Source organism: Sylvia atricapilla, chromosome 3 (assembly GCF_009819655.1).
Source record: "Sylvia atricapilla isolate bSylAtr1 chromosome 3, bSylAtr1.pri, whole genome shotgun sequence".
NCBI classification, from domain to species: domain Eukaryota; kingdom Metazoa; phylum Chordata; class Aves; order Passeriformes; family Sylviidae; genus Sylvia; species Sylvia atricapilla.
This window is the reverse complement of record NC_089142.1, coordinates 112,539,075-112,545,196: the sequence shown is the minus strand read 5'-3', so window position 1 is coordinate 112,545,196 and position 6,122 is coordinate 112,539,075.

The window sequence follows — 6,122 nt, the reverse complement described above, 5'->3', positions numbered from 1 at the left end:
TTTTGATTTACTTGTCTGATTCACACCAGAGAATGTCCAGATCCAACTCTTTGTCTGATGTAACAGCCATGAACACTGATTTTCTCACCTCCCTTCACACATGCAAGGCCACTCAAGCCCCAGTGTACATCTAAGGCTGTATGGTTGCAAAAGCAACACCAGGGACAAATGTGTTTGTGAATCAGCCTCACGATTTTCAAGCTGGCAGATAACCTAGAAAAGAAACCAGCCTGCACAAGCCTGAATCCTGCAGGGAACAGTAAGGAGCAAGGTCAGCTCCAGGATCTGAGCAAGGTATTCCAAGAGTCCTGTGTCAGGACTTGGAGGATTTCTCATGGCTCACCTTTGTGATCCTGGAGAATGGGGGAGGTGGACAAGGGGATACAAGCAAGAACTGTTCAACATCTCACCATACTGGATTTTCTTGTTAGTCAATCCTATTTCTAAGAAAGTGGGGTTTGAGGCCTTGTTCACTGTGGCACTGAGTTTTGCTTAGACTGATGGTCAAATGCAACCTCCTTTCATTTTCTCCTCTTTCTTTCCAGAAGAAAAGTGCAGTAGTGGGCCTGAACACACCTGGCATTGGCAGCAGGGCATTTCCACAGGCAGGGAGTGCTCAGAAGAGCTCCCTGTTCATTTCTAGGGCTTGGGTTTCACTCCTCTGCCTTGCAGCTCTGCACGAGCAGGTGGGCAGAGCACCAGTACTGCTTCTCTGCCCTCTCTTCCACTGAAAATGCAGCAGCCTTTCCCAAGCCAAAATGCCAAATGCTTTTCAGGAACAAGGATTTATTTGCTCTATCACAGCAGGTACAGAAAAAGTGTGACACGAACGCAGGTGATGCGCCTGGCCCCACTGGTCCCAGCTCCTCTGCACCAGGCAAGGTATTTCTGTTCAATGCAAAAGGCAAACTGGGAGGTCAGCCTGTGAGTGCTCCTGTCTCTCCTCCATCATAAGGCTGCTAAAAAGGCACACTTTCTAGTGAAAAAGATTTTTTTTTCTAGAGGGAGCCATTTAACATACATGACAAAATAAAGTTGTTATGAGAAAAATTACAGAGGAGAATTTATTTCCCTGGGATCAGAAGTTTGGAAATTCCAGATACCTGCAAGGCTACTACCATTTTGCACAACAGCACAAGAAGCATTGGATTTTATACATGCCTGTGCTATTTTTGTAGGGATAGTTAATTTTTAAAATATTTTTTAAATATTTTTAAAATATTTTAAAATATTTTTAAAATACTTTGCTTTTTTTTTCCCCCTGATGCTTTTCTTTAATCCAAAACAAAGTAACTTTGCTTAAAAAGCTACAGTCAACCAAAGCTCTGTCTCTATAAGAAGATCTTTTTTAATTTGGTCATAAGGTACTTCTGTAATAAATTACATCACTGCATTTCCTTCCTTAATTTTATCTTTATGTTAAATCCAGCTGTGATTTTCAGTTTATTCTGGACACAGAGCAAGACTTGAGGACTCAACTGATTAAGAAAATAATTTTGAAGGGCAATTCATGTTTCTGAAGGGATGTGTTGTGCTCACTTATAGGATCCAACTCTGTTCTGAGTTACCCAGATCTATAACTTCCATTTCCACCACAGCTGCCTTCTGCAATGGAGCAGGAGAGTGATGTTAATGCTGCTCACCATCCTTGAGACAGGTGACATGTGTCTGTCCTGTGGGGAAACTTTGGACAATACTCCTGGAGCAGGTTGCTTGGATCAGATCTCTTGTTTTGGGGAACCCAGGGTATTTGTCTGGGCACCACAAAGTGGAGCAGCTTTGCAGGCAGAGGCCAGGAGCTCCCAAGCTGTTACCAGACCAGTGGCATTTTGATTTGAACAGGCCAGAGACACTCCAAAGGCTGTAATACTTAAGCAATGGCCAGTGGTTTCAGTTTGTTGTTGCTCAAGAAACTTCCTTGCTCAGTAAGAGCAGCAGTGATGTGTCCAGCACTGCAGCTGGAGGCTTGGTCTGTGGGGGCTGCTTGCTGCACAGACAGAAAAGAACGCAGACATTGCTTCTTACACCCTCCAGCATGACAAGGCTGTAATTAAATCCCTTTTTCCAACACTCCGTGTCTAAGCCCGAGGGGATGAGCTGGCACGTGGAGCCTGCAGGGAGTTGGAATCAGCGCAGAACAAAAGCGGAGTCGTTCCCCCACCATTTTGTCTGTTTGTTGAATGTTTCTCTAGCACTGCTGGGAACTTCCCAGGCTTAAAATGGAGCCTTTTTTTTTTTTTTTTTTTTTTTTTTCTTCATCTCTTCAGGGGTAAATCTACTGAGCCATTGATTAGGTTATTTTGGGATCATGGCACGGCACAATTGCCTGCTGTGATGCTGGCAGTCATTTCTCAGAAGCCTGTTAGGCACATTTTATAGAGCTCCTGAAAACACAGAGCTACCCGAGAACATTTTACGCAGCACGTTTCTGATGTGCTTTTGTGTGCAAGTTGTTTGTGTCTCGGCAGCAGCCAACGAGCCATTTGGATGTGTTGGTTGCTATAGTAATTACTTTTCTTGGGAACTAAAATAATAGCTTACAGCTCCTGCAGCTCACTGCCGTGTAGGCTGCCTCGAACCAGAGACTCTTCCATTTTGTTTTGGAGGGCGCTGGGGACTCTCACGTGTGCTGAGACACAGACTTTCCCCCCTATGCTTGTGCAGCTAGTTTTGAATTTAACCTTTGCAGAGGATGTGCTTGCTACAGGTCTGAAGGCTCAAAAAGAAAAGTAGCTTGTGAAACAATAGGACAGTGTTGCAGCTGCGGTTTCTGATGGGGCGAAGATTCGGATTTGCTTTTCATTTACTGTTACCGAAAGCTGGTAGGAGAGGGGTTGAGGCTCATTTAGTCTCAGCATGACTGGCTTTTTAAGCACCCTACAAAACACAGGGTGGGGGGCTCAGAGGAGTTTCAAAAACGCCTAAGCAAGCAAAGGAGGAATGTGATAAGGAGGGCAGATGCCTCGTTCAATGTTTTTCTCAGTGGTGAGGTAACTGCTGTAGGGACTTGCATCTCTGGAGAGGGCAAGGGAGTCTCACAGTGGACAAAACAGCCTTTCAGAGCAACCCAGCAGCTGGCAGAGGCCACCTCCCCCCTTCCATCTGCAGTCACAGAACATTTCTGAGTGACATTTCAAACTGCAGCCCTGGATGGCCGTTTGAAAGGACAGTGTGCAGACACATCTCCCAGCAGTAGGACAAGCTCTACGCTCAGAGGTCTGGGAAGGTCTTTCAGTTGCTTTAGGCTCCTGGGCTGACAAACCAGGGATTTCTGTGCAGCTTGCAGCCAGATGGGCTGGCACAGCACTTCTGGATCTGCCAAGGAAGCAGAAGAGAGGCAAGGGGCACAAGGAGGGATAGGCCAAATTACCCTCCTGCATCATGAATCAGCTACAGGTTGATTCCAGCTCAGACTCTTGACTCACAGGGTTGACCTATATAAGGGTCCTAGCACCAGCAACAAGTGCCAGTTTGGTTTTGCAGTCAGATGCAAGCAAAAGGTGGAGAGGATATAGAAAAGGGGGTCAGGGGAGGGAGCAGGAGGAGCTAGGATGCAAAGCAGAGAGAAAAGAAATAGGGAAAGCATTTTACCTCCCAGTGCTGTCCTAGAAACTTTGCTCTCAGATGTGCACATGGCTGCATTGGCAACTGGCAGGGAGATGCCAAGGGGAGATTAGAGCATCATCTGCTAAAGGCTGTAAAGGCAAAACAGTTCCTGTTTGAGTAACAGCTACACAGAGATACAGGGAGGGGGGTGTCTGGGGAAACCACAGGGCAAAGCTGGGCCTTCATGTGTGAGGGGGATGTGCTTGGCTTGCAGGCAGCAGGTGATAAGAACTTAGTTCCCCCATGCAGATGTGCACATCTGCCCTCACCCCCTCCCCAATTCAGGAACAGCACAGCCCCGGGTTTTGGGCCTGCACAGCTCTGCAGCTGAAGCAGTGCTGGACCAACAGAGCTGGAGCAGCAGGGAGCTACACAAGCATCCTCACCCCCCAGGCAATGCTGCATAAAGGACCCTTTGCCGTGCCCACCTGTTTCTTCTGTCTGAGGCTTGAATTTCACAACACTGCTGCAACTACAGCTGGGTTTCCTATGGCGTTTTGTAAACCTCTCAGGCTGTTTTCTGCTTTTCTATCAGAAATTTTAGCTTCATCTTTAGTCCTGGTGGATTGTGGTGTACCAAGAACTTAAAATTGTCCCTGAAACACAGCATTAGAAACAATACTTAAGATGCAAAATCTGAAATGCAGAAGGGGGGAAAAAAGTATTTATCTGGCAAGATGCTTTAGGAAACAAAAAAGTAACTCAAAAGTGTGATTTTTAGATTTTATGTGAAATCACAAAAGAGTGATTTCACATCACTCCAGTGTATTACTTGATTCTGTAGATTACTTTCTGGCTTTGAAACATATCACCTGTATTCACAGTGGCCAACACCTGCACTTTTAGCAAAGTAACAAAATTCATTTCTTTACCCACAACTGGGCAGGTGCGGGAGAATCTTGGCTTTCCTTAAACAGGAAATCTGCAGCTGTTGTGGGGACTTTAAATCGTAATTGAAAACACAATCCAGATATGAGATACAGACTCAAGTTACCACAAAGCAAACAAAATAACTCAGACTGATTTAACCACAAAAATATGGCACCTGATTTTTAAGTCATGGCTTAGAGGAGGATCAGGACATGGCTAATTCATGACTTTTTTGATTTCTACTGGTCTACAGAATGATTAATGAGAGTATTTCTGCACCACTACATTTTTCTTTAATTTGGGAGTCAATTTTGTTATTAATTATTTGATATTTGGCATTTGCTGTGAGCTGCTAGTGACTTAGAACATGTACTTTAGGAAGCCTTGTGATATTATGAGCAAAAGCTGCAGCAAGTTAAAGTTAAAAATTCAGGGAGTTTTTGCAGGGCTGCAAAAACTTTGCTCGACTGGAGAAACTGTTTGTGCTAGACAAGTATTCTTGCTGGCATAATAATGATTTCTTTTCAGCAGAATTTTATTTTATTTTATTTTATTTTATTTTATTTTATTTTATTTTATTTTATTTTATTTTATTCCTCCTTGTGAAACAATGATTGGTGAACTCACTCCCTTTGTTACAGTCAAAATCCTTGTGCTCACTGTCAGGCTCAGGGACTCCAGGCAGGTGGCAAAAGTGATGCCATAGGGAAATCCCAAGGGATTTACATCAAGGCTATTGCAGCTATAGCTGGGTGGAAGGGTACAAAATGTTTTGTTTGGCTTTAGCCAGCAAAACCTTCTTTGGAACAGGCAAAAATAGGCAGAGACAACATTTTAGTACTAATCAATAGAAGCAGTCCTCGTGCACCACATTAAGCACAAGGACCTGTGTAAGCAGAACTGCTTTGGTCTTACAAAGTGTTCATGCTGTGTAATGTGCATTAAAACCACTCTGGGAACCCAAGCAAAGACAAGTTTGTGCTCTGGGGTGCTGCATCCCCAGCCAGCACACAAGTGGGGTACTCTGTACTGCACCTCACCCTGCAGACATCCTGGAGTACCAGTCAGATAAAATCCATCAGCAGTCTGTTCCTACCACAGCAAGCAAAGTACTTCCAGTGCTGCTGCTCCATCTTGAATGGAAAGAGACAAAGGAGATCAAGATTAGAAATAGGAAAAACTCACAGGAAAGCACCTGGCTCCCAGAAATTCTCTTGCTTTGACACTGAACTTCGTGCTTCAGTTAAATTTTCATCATCAAAGAACAAAATGCAAACCACCAGACAGCAATTAAATTACTCTTTTAGTCAACCATATTCTTTCTGGTAGCTCTCCTTCACAGGTGCTTACCCAATGGTGATTCTGAGAAGCAAGCCCTGCTTCACTAATTAAACACTGATAAGTTTTAGGAGCTGTTGCCTAATGCAATACAGAATTGTTACCCCTTCCTCCTCTGAGGATGCAACACTCACCAACAAAAAAATGCTTCCAAAATCTCTGCACAGGGCCCAGCCAACGTGTGCAGCACATCCACAGGTCACTGGTGGCATCCATCTCTGCCAAACGTGCCGAGAGTTCAGCAACCTGCCAGCACAAGGAAGACATTGCAGAACTGCAGAAATTTAATTCTACAACTCCAAGGAAGC